Genomic DNA, 14,167 nt, shown 5'->3' with positions numbered 1-14,167 from the left:
AACACTAATGGTTCCTCTCAGGGGAACCCTAGCCATGCTAGTATTGGTGGGGTCGACTGGGATAGCTCTGGAGATATTCGGTTTATTTTCTCGATTTATAAAGGTGTTCATACAAATAATTTAATGGAGGCTCTTGCCATTTTGTATGCAATTGAGTGTAGTTGTGTTCTTGGTTGGAAATATATTATTTGTGAATCTGATTCTTAGGCACTAGTGACTTTGTTGAATGAGTGACAGTTATATGAGGTTAGCTGACACTTGGTTGTGATGATTAGGTGGATTCTTTGGTGTGTAACTCATTGGAATATGTTATTTTTAGTCACATTCCTCTGGAGTGGAATGGTGTTGTTGATTGTTTGACCAAATGGGTTTCTAATCATGGGTAGGGTTAGAATATAGTGGATATGGGGCAATTATCTTTGGATATGTCTCATTTGTTAGACCACTTGGTGGAGACTGACAGAGTTGTGTGATTTTTACTTTGCTCACTGTGTGGCCCTTCTTGTATTGTTTCTCTTTCTTTGATTTAATAAATTTTTACCCCTCTTTTATTTTGCAAAAAAAGTTGTTAAGTTGGGCACATATTAAAAAAAAAAAAGAAGAAAAGTGGCACACTCTTTTGGCATTGGATAGTAGAGAAAGAAGGTGTGTTTATCTTGTCCTTTGTTTGATAATTCCACACAAGGAAGGTCAATGTCCCTTAGGAGATCTATTCAAGCATGATAATCAAATCAATCATGAAAACTTAGTAAAAGAGAAGCTCATTACATATTCTAGAAATATCTCTACTAAGCATTGTCTTTGTGAACAAAACTTGTAATTTTCTCGCAGAAAATAATTTCACCAAAAGATTAAAAAAGTTATTCTTGCAAAGACAGTAAAGAAAGAATGTAAGAAAAACTGAGGCACTTTTTTGTTGGTAAAATCAAGAATTCATCATAGTGAAGATGACATTTTTTTCATATAACTTATCTTCAATATGTCTTTCCCATCTTTGGTATAGTTGGGGAAAATAATACATGCAACAATATGATTAAATAATAGAAATATGCATAAGAAAATGTAGAAATGATGTGTATACCTTGCAATGTGGTGTGAGAAATGATTTGTCCTGGGTGCTCATGAAAATAAGGTGGTTGGAAGCAATGATATATGTGTCCACTTTGAAGAAAAAATCTTGATTGAAACCAAAGAAGGTAAATCTCTTGCTAGAATTTATAGAAATTGATTTAAAAATAGTTATTTTTCATAATAAAATAAAATCATAAATGCTAACTACTATGAAATGAAACATAAAATCACAATTTATTTTCTACAAAATGAGAATCTTATAAAATTATAAGACTATTAATTGATTCTAACAACTTTTTCTTAAGAAAATTAAGACATGTGCTAATTACCATTTTGAACACACATGTACACAATCCTTAAAAATGGAATAATTAGAAAATTAAAAATCATATGCTATCTTCTTGCAATTTCTCTATTATATAATATTTGAATGATCTCTCTCTCTCTCTCTCTCTCTCTCTCTCTCTCTCTCTCTCTCTCTCTATATATATATATATATATATATATATATATATATATATATATATATATATATATATATATATATATATATATATATATATATATATATATATATATATATATATATATATATATATATATATAACATTTTCAATTCATTTTCCCTCTCTTGTAACTAGATATCTAATCTCAACTTATACCTCCTATTAGGGATGCAACCCTTAGATGATATTTCTAAAGACTACTCTATTTCCTAAGTTACATATTCTGAAACTTTGTTACTATATTACACCCTTATATCTTTCGATTGATGTCTATACCCCAATTTTTGGTCAACACATATCCTTTACTAAAATCTAATAGACCATTAACATGTCAACAAAAAATGATTTATAATGACCTTTTTAAATAAATGCAAAAATCTAATAAGAGGCCCCCTTCATAAAAATATACACAGTGGGCAATGATTGTAGATAGCATGCTCCATAATCTCATCCTTTGTATCTCTTGTAAATCAATGATTATGTATTCCACTTCATTTTCAGGGTGAACATAAATTAGGATATCCCACTTTTAGAGTGGAGAAGGGGAGGATAAGGCATGGGCATGGGCTCTATGAAGAAGATGACTACACTTAACATTTTTTTTTAATATTGATCTTGACTTTCTTGTGAGATTGAGCATACTTAGGAGACATTTGATATCCATATTGGAGTCTCCACACCTTCTTGTCATTCTTGGCTACAAAAAAAAACATTCCCATCTACGAGTTTCATATTATGACATAGTGTAATCTCTAGATAGATATTTGATGTTTACATTAGAATACTTAAACTTCTCATTCTTTATAATATAAGACACGTTTATAGTTTTACACTATTTACATAAGATATGTTTTTCTATATTTTATTCGTCAACAAAATTTCCCATTCTTTATTCTAATAGATTTCTATGAATCCCTACCTCCTAAAAATGTATTCTTTATATTAGAATTGAAAAAACATTTACAAGCCAAAATAAAATTAAAAAAAATAGAAAAACACACTACTAATGTATCATTGTAAAGGATGAGCCCAGTTTTAGATATTCCAACGTAAACATCAAATTTTGATGATCATTTCCGCCATCTTATTGTCATAGTGATCCCTAATAGCCGTCATAGTGAAAACACCATTGATAAATTTGTTTTGTACCAATAACTGATCGTTTTTTGTCATTTTTTGTAATTTTTTGTTCATAATTGACCCATTTGTGCACCACTATTAGAACATTTGTGCAAAACTATTGGGACATTTGTCCACAAGTACTGGGGATTTTGAGTGGATGGTTACTGAAACATTTTTAGTTAGGTATCAGTGGACACTTTGAAATGTGTTCTTTTTGACCTTTGTGTGCATAATTGATTCCACAACATGCCTTGTTACTACCTATTGTGACGTATTCACACATCGCCCCATTGCAAATGGGGACCCCTACTTTTTCACTTTTTGGGGTTTGCTTTCTAGGTTTTTAGGGTTTGTTTGTTAGCCTTTGCATGCTGAGTGTTGCCAGAGGGATCACTAGGATGGCAGGCTCTGCTTGAGCTAGAGTGAGTCCACGGGGCCCCAGAATTAGGGTTTCTTTGAGAGTCTTCCTTAGGGCCTGGTTTTGCTCTTGTTGCTAATTGTGTCTTGCTTGGTGAGTGAGTATCATCCTTGAAGGTCTGAGCTAGGTCAAGTTGGTGAGTGATGAAGTCTGGAATGTCATCCTGATCTTTTAATGCCCTGAAATTTGGCTAAGTCTAGAATGTCTTCCTGATCCTAAAATTTGACAAGTCTGGAAAACTGAAGAATCCTCCAAAAACTAGATTTTGCATTATAACTCCTGGAGGTCCAAAACCACTCTCAGCCATCCTGATAGTATATATGGAATATAACTTAAAGTATAAGAAAGAAGAAAGATATAAAGAAATGTCACTTATACTTAAATGTTATATTCCATACATGTATCCTGACGTAGAGACCAAAATGTCAAATTTCGCTCCTGACCCTTCCAAAGGGTCCAAAGCGAAATTCTCCACAAGACATTCTACATTGCCTAAAGTCATGAACTTGCTCATTCCCAGGCATTTGTGAAGGCAAAACACTTATTTGGAGTGAAGAAATGTGAAAATGAAGTCAGGATTTGAGCCCAAGGATGATTTTCGCTCTTGACCCTTCTAAAGGGTCCAGAGCAAAAATCCTTATAAACCTCATTTTCTCCCTTGTTTAGACCAACATTCTAGTTTTGAAGTGATGGAATGTGAAAATGTGAAGGATTTTGGCCTAGAACATGATTTTCGCTCCTGACCCTTCCAAAGGGTCCAGAGCGAAAATCCTTGTAAACCTCATTTTCTTCCTTGGTTTGGTTAACTGATGGTGTCCATGCTTGTAGTGGTGATCTAAACATCATAAATCTTTCCTCAGAAGATCGCACTAACCTTGTGGAGATGGTCTTGGGATGTGTTGGATTTTGCCAAGATCAAGAGGTCAATGAAATGTACAAAATAGAGACATAATATGGGACAAGAATAAATTGTATTCTCATCAATAGAAATGATCAACAACAATGATTCAATAGTTGTTCAATAGTTCTTTACAATGTAGATGAGCCTGCTTATATAGGCAAGGCTAGGGATATGTATGAGCACACAAACATGACATGTGGCTCAATAAGAAACAAGGGTAGGTAGGAAATAGGTGTGGGTAGGTAGGAGAAATAATATAATATTCCACATGAGGTGGATCACCCACCGAAGGTGGAATTATCACTCCACAATAAGTGGATATGATAGTGTAATAACAAGATCAACACCATAAAAGGTGGAATTTCTCCTACACACACTATCCCAATGTGGCACAAACACCCAAGTGTCTCATATCGAAACTACTATGAAATGCATTATCCTAAGTAAACTTAAGTAAGTGTAATAATATCCATGATGAATAATTATTTACACCAACACCCCCCCTTAAGTGCAACTTAGGGGAATGCACTTAAGTCTACAATGCAACTAAGCAATGCAAGATGGGTCCCGGCTACGAGGCCATGTTAGGTACCCATGTACAAATGCAAATGCATATAAACCAATGCAATGAAATCTCTCGCAAAGTGGGGAAAGAGAGAAAAACCCAATGGGAAAAAACTCTCCCCCAAAAAGAGAGATGAAAGCTATACAAGAGAACTCTCATAGAAGAATGTGAGGAACAAAACCCCATGTGAGGAAAAAGTCCCCCCCATATGAGAGAAGAAGAGAAATCAAACTGTGATCCTCCCTCAATGAAGAATCTGCACCAATGGAAGAAGCTCGATATATGAAGAAACTGCTCCACGAATGTCGAACAACATTCCTCCCCTTAGGAAGAAACAAAACCAAAGATGTATCCATGAAGTCTCCCCAATCATGAAGGGAAGATGTATGAAGAAAACTCATGATGAAAGGAATCTCTGAAAACTGCTCAAGTGTCCCCATGTCGATGCTAACAGATACCCCTTCCAAAGGTGGTAAACTGTGCCACACTGCTGAAAAAGGCACTCCAAGATCTAGTGGAGATGGATGTAGAACATGTCCCAAAGATTCACATGTCTCCTCAAAAAATAAAGAGACCTCCTCCAACTGCTGTACATAAGTATCCACAATCATATCAACCTCGAAAGAATGATCATGTAGAGAATGAACAAGAGGGTCAGAGTGTGCCCTCGCAACAATCGAAGAAGGATCACCTTCATCAAAGAGAAGATGAATGCCATCAATGATGTCTTCCAAATCTGCAATGTAGGATTCCACAAACAAACCTGCAATGTCTGTCAAGTAATCATCCCATGAATCTGAAGCTGGAAGACAATGAATATCCTGCTGCACTGAATCACATGAAGGCAAAACTGTCGCACTATCTGCATCATCAGGTGCAATAGGTGATGTGATATCAATATGAGGAGCTGAAATACAAGACGCAAGAATGGGGTCACATGTGAGAATCCCCATGTTCAAGTGTCCAAAGTTCCCCTCAAAATCTGAACCATCACAATAAGTGTGATCATCATGTGTAGAATCATCAAATGTGAAATCATCATCATCATCAACAAAATCTGAAAAGGAGTATAACCGAGATGCATGATCAACCACCCCAGTTGCAATGATAGCTCTAGTCTCCATGTCTCTAATGAAAACTGAGTCAGGTGTGAACTCCACAACTTTCTTAGTTGCGCCATGTGTGATTTGATAGATAGAAAGGAGATTGTTTGTCAAGTGGGGTACACACAACACATCATTGAAGGAGTTATCCCCAATGTCAATAGATCCTTTCCCAATCACATCCATGTATGTATGATTGCCCATCAAAATTTGTGGCATGGTGCAAGGCTCAAATGTAGAGAACATAGACTACAAAGATGCCATATGATGAGAAGCCCCTGAATCTAGAAGCCATTTCTCTGAATCATGACTGATAGTAGCACATAGAGCTTTTCCTTTTCTTGTTCCAAAAGAGTGAGTTTTTCCACTTGTAGAAGCCATGAATGCTTGCCCTTTTCCTTTTGAATGTGAGGAAGTGGAAGTTGATGAATCATCCTTCTTGTAGACTTTAGGCAAATCAATGCTATGCTTTTTGATGATATGTGTAAGCTCATCAATCTTCTTAGAATGGCAGCGATGCTCCTCATGACCAATCTTTTTACAATAAGCACAAGTAGGTCTCTCCCTCTTTGGTGAATTATCTCTCTTGGAAGAGGATGAATCTCCTTGTTGTGGAGAAGATGTTGCTTTTTCCTTAGGCTTTGATTGCCATTTCTTCTTGTTTGAGTTGTCCTTTCCTTGATTTCCTTTGTTCCCTTGATTTGCCACTAATGCTTGAGACTTAGAAGCCTTAAGAATGCCCATGCTTATCAACTTAGTTTGTTCCATCATCAACATTTCATTGAAAACATCAAATGTAGGCATTTTGTAGCTTGAACCCATTGTCATCCTATGGGTTTGGAAACTAGAAACAAATGCTGCATATTCTTGTGGAAGCTTGCCTATCAGGTTGAATATCAATTGAGTATCCTTCTTATCAATGCCACAATCTTTGAGTTGTGCCCTCAACTCATTTGCCTTAGTGACATAATTTTGTATAGTATCAAAGTTCTTGGGATCTAACATGGTGAGATCACTATCAATTTGATATCCCCTAATCTCATCAACTTGACCATACAAGTCTCGAAACTTTTGCCAAGCATCCTTGATTAGAGTACATTTCTCAATATGAAAAATGAGATCCTTTGATACATACTTTCTTAAGGTACCAATTGCCATGATATTTTTAGTGAGCCAATCTAAGTGACCAACTGGATCAGTCTTAGGATCAGCTAGAGCAACAATAGTTCCATCAATGTAATGAGTGAGTCCTTTTTCCATAAGTTTACTCCATGCATCAATTTTCCAAGTAGCATAATTATGTGGAGTTAAGAGAGGAAACTTAGAAGAACCCATAGCAGCAAAAAGGAAGGAACACAAGAGCACAAAAGCACAAGAGACACCCCCCAAATTCACTCAATCAAAGTACCCCCCTAAAGTGATGATTTTGGCACTTTATACTTAGTGCGATTACAATGAGCCACTTGCAAAACAAGGCAAAGTGGACTTATGATGCAAATTTTACAACTTCTCAAATGAGATACAAGAGACTTCAATCAATAGTGCAATGAATCTAACCAAGATTCAAGCAAATATGCAAGTACCAAGAGAGCCAAAAATGGCCAAAATCTGAAAGTACAATTTCTACTTACAATGGCATCAATTTGATAGCATCATGTGAAAGTAAACGAAAAAATACGCACTTTCAAAAAAAATGACACCTGAAAAGGAGGTCGTATGACCTCAAATGAAGCCTCTGAAGTTGCAAAAACTGGGATTACTCAGGTACAGTCACCAAAAACTACATTTTTTGAAAAAATCCGTGCATCAAAATCAAAAAATTTCTTCACCACTACGGAGAGCACGAAATTCTAGGCCATTTCAAAAAAAATTGCACCCAAAAAGGAGCAAAAATGAGCAAGTTATGGCCATTTGAAGTTGAACTGCAAAATCAAAATGCTCAATGAGAGGGGGTCCAAAAAATTTCAAACCCTGCTGATGTGGCGCTGACGTCAGCGAGTCACTGGGTTAAATTTGACGGCCGTATGACCGTCGCAAAAACTTCGCCCTTTGCTGACTGGGCATCCGTACTGTACGGACGGATGACGTGGCCAAGTGACTGTGTATTTCGTACTGTACGGATTCGCTGACTGGATAAAACACGTGGTAGATGACTGTGTGTACGGATGGCCTGCGTGTCACTGTACGAAAGTACTGAAAAGTTGACTGTGTACTGTACGGATGCTTATGTGGCACGGTGACTGGGCGCGATGATGTGGTGACCGTACGAATGTGTTTTATCCGCGGGCCAGTGGCCGCCTGCCACGTGGCGGGCGCGGTCCTCCGGTCTTGTTGACTGGACTGCGACGCGGGAGCCAGTGTGGGTCTCGGTCTGTGGGAGTCGTGCCAGTGGTGGTGCCTGGACTGCGACGCGGGCGGCACCGGAGCGGCGTGGGGTCGGCCGCGAGCGGAGCTGTGGGCAGAGTACGGTCGGTGTGAGGCTCGACGGCGGCTTGGACAACGGCAACAGAGAGTACGTGTGGCGACAGAGACGCAGCGCAGGTACGAAGCGGTCAGACCTGCAACCTGCGGAGCACAGGTACGTTCGGCACGGGGGGGGGGTATGCGGACCCCCCAAAAACCTTTTTTTTTTTTGATTTTTTCCAATTTTTTTTTGATTTTTTGATTTTTGAAAAAAAATTTCTGAAAAAGGAATTTTTTTTTTTCGAAAAATATAATAATATTCCGAAAATCTGTACGATATAAGCAAAATTGGGAAAAAAAAAATTTATCACCAAAATAGGCCGACTTTATAACCAAAATTCATGGAAACGGCCTTTTGGACGCAATGGCGGGGTCGGATCTGGTCTATGACGCCTCCAAAAGATGCTGCTCCTCAGATCTGCCTCTTGACGTCGCAATAATGCCTCTTCAAGACGAATCAATGAAGCCCCAATGGCTCTGATACCATGTTGGATTTTGCCAAGATCAAGAGGTCAATGAAATGTACAAAATAGAGACATAATATGGGACAAGAATAAACTGTATTCTCATCAATAGAAATGATCAACAACAATGATTCAATAGTTGTTCAATAGTTCTTTACAATGTAGATGAACCTGCTTATATAGGCAAGGCTAGGGATATGTATGAGCACACAAACATGACATGTGGCTCAATAAGAAACAAGGGTAGGTAGGAAATAGGTGTGGGTAGGTAGGAGAAATAATATAATATTCCACATGAGGTGGATCACCCACCGAAGGTGGAATTATCACTCCACAATAAGTGGATATGATAGTGTAATAACAAGATCAACACCATAAAAGGTGGAATTTCTCCTACACACACTATCCCAATGTGGCACAAACACCAAGTGTCTCATATCCAAACTACTATGAAATGCATTATCCTAAGTAAACTTAAGTAAGTGTAATAATATCCATGATGAATAATTATTTACACCAACAGGATGTCAAAGCAAGACTTAGTTAGAATTTCATCAAAGGTCATTCATTCCTCTTACATTCTTAGTATTAGAAATAGATCCCGTTTCAACCTTTCTCATTTTTCCTTTTTTTTTTCAAAATCAATGGCCAGTAAAATCTCACGTTCCAGCAATATCCAAAGCAAATCAAACGTTTAGGCAGTCAAACGTAAGTTCCCTTGTGATTCCAGCAAAATCACATCATACCACGAGAAGCTTATCCACACGTAGAGAACCTACATACAAGAACCTTGGAGTTGCCTCAATTGATCCTTCGGCGAAATCTTCAGCAGTCGGGAAACTTTGTTCAAGAGAGGATAAGGTACCTTTAGGTATTTTATCTGTGTTCGTATGTGTACAAAAGACACATCAACACTACCTAGAAGCCAGATCAATAGCTTTAAGCAGTAAGTCGCATACGAAGATAACCAAAAAAAATAATTCAAAATCTGATATACTGTTTAAGATCTATGGGTGCACGAAATTAGCTATGACGATAAATGGCGCTCTTCCCCTATTAACTTATCCAACTTGAAAAAAATTTCAAAACATGTGAAAACATTCCAATCCGTATATCATATTCATGTCTTTTGGTAATTGACATTTCATCTGCAGACCGTTAGATCAAATCACCCATTCTTTTAAAGACATATTTATGTAACCTGTCATTCAATCAAACCCATACATTCACTTCCATTAAGAACACCCATGTTAACTTTCGGCCAAGTGACTACATCAAAGTAGAAGAAATGTTAACTTTTTGCCTGCTCATTTCTTTTTACACCAAACTCCACAGAATATATAAAATTTAAATTATGTGTACTGATGATTGTGATAACTCACTGCAGAAATTCCAAACAATATCATGCGGTAGCAGTTTACTACCTTCATTTTCTGACACAAAGAAAGTGGTGCTCACTAAAATGGCCCAGATAACTGGTGTAGAGTAGGTGTAGATTTATTCCAAAGTAAAAACATCTTTGTTAAAAAACAGTAATTGATATGAATCTCACCTTTAATTATTATTCAAACACTGAAACATTTCAACAATTGTACTGCTTTTGCTTTTGTGTGGCAGGATGTGTCCAAAGAAAACAACACTTGCATGAACATAATTAAATGGTTGAAATGTCACCTGCATACAAGCAGCTTTCAGCTGTTTGTCCTTTCATCATATGTGACATATATTCATCATAGAGTCCTCTTCATTATCTTTAAGTCTGGTTAGACTTTAGAATTGTAGGAATTAGTTGGCATGCACTGCATCATGTATTATAAGTCTGGTCATGAGACAAATTATAATTGTCATCCGCATTGCATTTATGTCTATCTTCCCTGGTAGAAACATAAAGAACAATGGAATTTATCAAATAGGGTAGTTACATTTACCCCTGTAGAAATGTATACAAAAGTCAAAGTACAAGATGTTGATCAACAAGGGTAACTTTAAAATACAACATGGGCTATTATATAAACACAAAAAATAGTGGAATTTATCAAATGTTGTAGTTGCAATTGCTTTGGTTGAAATTTATAGAAAATGTCAAAGCACGGTTAGAGTACATGAGTTGTTTTGAATAAAAGAGAGGTAAAAAATTTATTAATTACAAGAAGGACCCGCAACCCAACAGCATATATAAGTTCTTTATTAATAAAGACAACTTGAAATAGAATGTGAACTACTATAGAAACACAAAGAATAATGAATTTTTTTCAAATGTTATAGTGGCGATGAAATGCAAAATAACAATGAGTAAATTGCATTAACCTAACCCAAAGCTAAATATTTTCAGTTTGCTAGTGCTCTATATTTTTCCTCCCAGAGTAAAAACTAGCCCAAAAGAAAGATACATATACATGAAACTATTTCAAAACCATTCTGTGAAAAACTCAGGGAAATGCATGTCAAATGCACTTTGTCAAAGTTTCTTGTAAGTTTTTCACAGGTAAGGCTCCTCTGATTTTGTGTGAAAGAGTAAGGAAAAGAGTTTCATAGACCAGGAGAGTGCAAAATCTATTATTATATTTTCTAAGTCCTTTCCACCATACCAACAGTTGATTTTGGTGTTGATGTTCGCAGATAGCTTTATGTTATTGTGAATTGATTATAATATAGAAAATGTATTTAAATTTTTATATTTTTACACACTTAAACAAAAGATTTCCATTCTCATTGTTGTTCACCTATTTGATGTTAATTTGCAATATATTTGAGCTGCAAATTGTTTAATAGTTTATTTTTCAGTTGTCACTTTCCAAACTGTACTAGAGAACGATAACAAGAAAAAATATCAAATTAATGTTAAATGTGCTAGTAACATGAGGACATGTGACAAAATCTGTGTATGCTTCTGAATTCGATTGTGTGAGTTTTTTTGCATCAACATTTCAAATCACACTCTGTGATCCATCATCAGAAGAAAAATTATCTTTGTGCTCTCTACTATCATCCTGATGATGGATCAGAGAGTGTGATTCAAAACGTTGATGCAAAAAAACTCACACAATTGAATCCAGAAGCATACACAGATTTAGACTAATAGATTGTGGAAATCTACTGACATTGACATGTGACAAGTTTTCGATAAAATTCCTAGAACAAACTAAAAAGCCCATTGTACTTCATAAAAGAATCATAGTGACATATTTCTTGTTTTTTGTTCCATTTCATGCTATATGGGATCTATCTTCATCTAAAACTCAGAATCTTTGAAGGTGACACAGATGAGCTGATTTCTAAGTTGTAGACTGAGTAAAAACGAGGAGGATCCATATCCCAACTACACCAGGAGTGAAACATCATATTAGAAGCCCTAGTAATAAATTGCAGCTATACATGCTTTGCTGACATTTCAAAAATGTTAAGAGTCTGTTAGCAGTAGACAAATTTGAAGGTGTTATAGCTGTGGATAAAAACTTAAGATAAGGAATCCACTTCATTCATCATTGTTTATCTTCTGAGGCCGTGAATGATGCAAATCTTCAACAAATTAAAATAAAAATTGCACCAAAGCAAACATCAGAAGCATCTTGAACAAACAACTGATGAACTGGTCCAAGACTTAGGTAACCTACTAAAACAGAACTGTACCTAAGATCAACATCACAAGCATCTGTCGAAAGTATGCCCTAAATGATCTACATGCATTTTTGTATAGTGGACTTGTGCTAACTAGGGAGCAAATAATTAAAACAAACAAACATAAACAACATAATATTAGATATGTCAATGGGATTTACCTGGTTTCACGGGAAATAACTCAATGACTGCATTATCCAATTTCATTACATACACAGGTGGAAACCCATTTTGGAATAACAGGCGACAGAGTCTCTCAACCCACGAACATGTTCCCTTTTATTTGGAGTCACGAGACTCAAAGTCAGAAATGTGTGCAACTTGGCAAACTCGTCCCTGTTACAATCCACATCAGCCAGTGCAACAGTGTGGCATTTTTTCTTTCATTGCATCAAACCAGCACTCAATGTTAATGGGTTCATAGTCAGCGTCAATTTTGACAATAAAGAGGGGTAAAAATTTATTCAAAATGGAAGAAGAAGTACATCAAAAAAAAAGACACGGAATTGTCTTTGATGTTTTTCCATCAAAACCTGACTATCCAAAGTCCTCTGCCTCTAACAATAACTGTACACATCTCGAATCATGGAAATTGCAATTGTAAAGTGAGAGGAGAACCAAAGATGTAAGATTTGAAATCAGATGGGAAATGGCTGATTAGTGAAATCATTATAATCAAAGTAGAGAAGGAACTGGGAGTTTAAGTTTCCAAGAGAAGACCTACAACGAAGACATGCCAAGTGAATAAATTTGGTGAGAGATGAACATTCACTATCACTAATTTCATATCAGTTACATCAAACTTGTGAATTTAAGAATGAAACATGATAGTATGATAGAGAATGTTGCATCTCTCACCAAATTAACTTTACAACACCTTAACATGTCTGAGCTCAGAAATAAAATTATATCCTCTCTTGAAATTTCACCAACCTCTCTTATCTCTACTTTGATTTCACTCACCAGCCATTTCCCATATGGATTTCAAATCTTTCTATGTGGTTTTAAGTCTTATTTTTGCGCCTCAACTAATGACTGTACACATGCCCCTTTTACAACCCTCAGCTTTAGGTCATTGGAGGGCTTCAAGTTTTCCACCCAGTTTCCAAGGGGGTACACATGATATGTATGAACTTGCCATACAACCACGCCCTCACTGATGTGCCGAACTCCAATATTGCTGCTGTAAAGTTCAAGAGTGTAGGAATAAAGTATCAAGCACATCTGAGTATTTTCTCCTCAGACATTGACAAATTTACAGGTAAAACCAAATCATTGTCTAGAACTTTGATAGTATAGTTTTCCAGTAATAAAGTATCAAGCACATCTGAGTCATGTTCAGCTATACTTGCCTTGGCACCGTCGGCTGATCTGGTGGGATGGTCAAATGGCAACACACCTTCTTCCAAAACTTGACTGCTCTCCAACAAATTAATCTGCATAGAAGCCCAAAAGTAAAGAACGTCGTTTTCCCCATCTCTCTACTTTACACATCATTTTATCTTGTTTTCTTTTTCACAAAAGGGATAAAAATTTATTAATCATAGAAAAAAAATACAAGAACAAAATTGGCCAACGGTCCAACAAAGCCAACAAATAACAACCAATTATTCAGCCTTATCCTCCCCAACTAATTGCTCAAACATAGGAGATAAACCCAAATGCAAATGTTCACTATCTGCAACATCCAACCCTGCAATCGTCCAGACGCCCCATTTGACCAAAACTCTATTCCACTCTTGAGGAATGTGAAAAAAGGTAATAGAGTCAAAAGACCCACCTAGGCTGAGAATTTGCCTATTAACCAAAACTAAATGCTAGTTAGCAACATCCAATTGCAACTCATTCAACATATTCACTAACAATAGTGAATCAGATTCACAAATAATCCATTTCCATCACAGAGTACTTTCCTCTCTCCATGACATACAAGATA

At 36.4% G+C, this 14,167-nt stretch overlaps 1 long non-coding RNA gene across 1 annotated transcript; it reads right to left on the bottom strand.

Annotated features, from left to right (window-relative positions):
• Positions 1–10,149: 10,149 nt before the first annotated feature.
• LOC131071373 (uncharacterized) lies at positions 10,150–13,577 on the bottom strand. The gene is made up of 2 exons (XR_009112506.2): positions 12,393–13,577; positions 10,150–10,487 (listed from the first exon to the last, which is right to left on the bottom strand). It is a non-coding gene; the product is annotated as an uncharacterized LOC131071373 (long non-coding RNA).
• Positions 13,578–14,167: the final 590 nt, after the last annotated feature.

This window comes from Cryptomeria japonica, chromosome 2 (assembly GCF_030272615.1).
Source record: "Cryptomeria japonica chromosome 2, Sugi_1.0, whole genome shotgun sequence".
In the NCBI taxonomy this organism is placed as follows: Eukaryota; Viridiplantae; Streptophyta; class Pinopsida; order Cupressales; family Cupressaceae; genus Cryptomeria; species Cryptomeria japonica.
The sequence above is the reverse complement of the archived record's forward strand: the minus strand, read 5'-3'. Positions and strand labels throughout refer to the sequence as shown.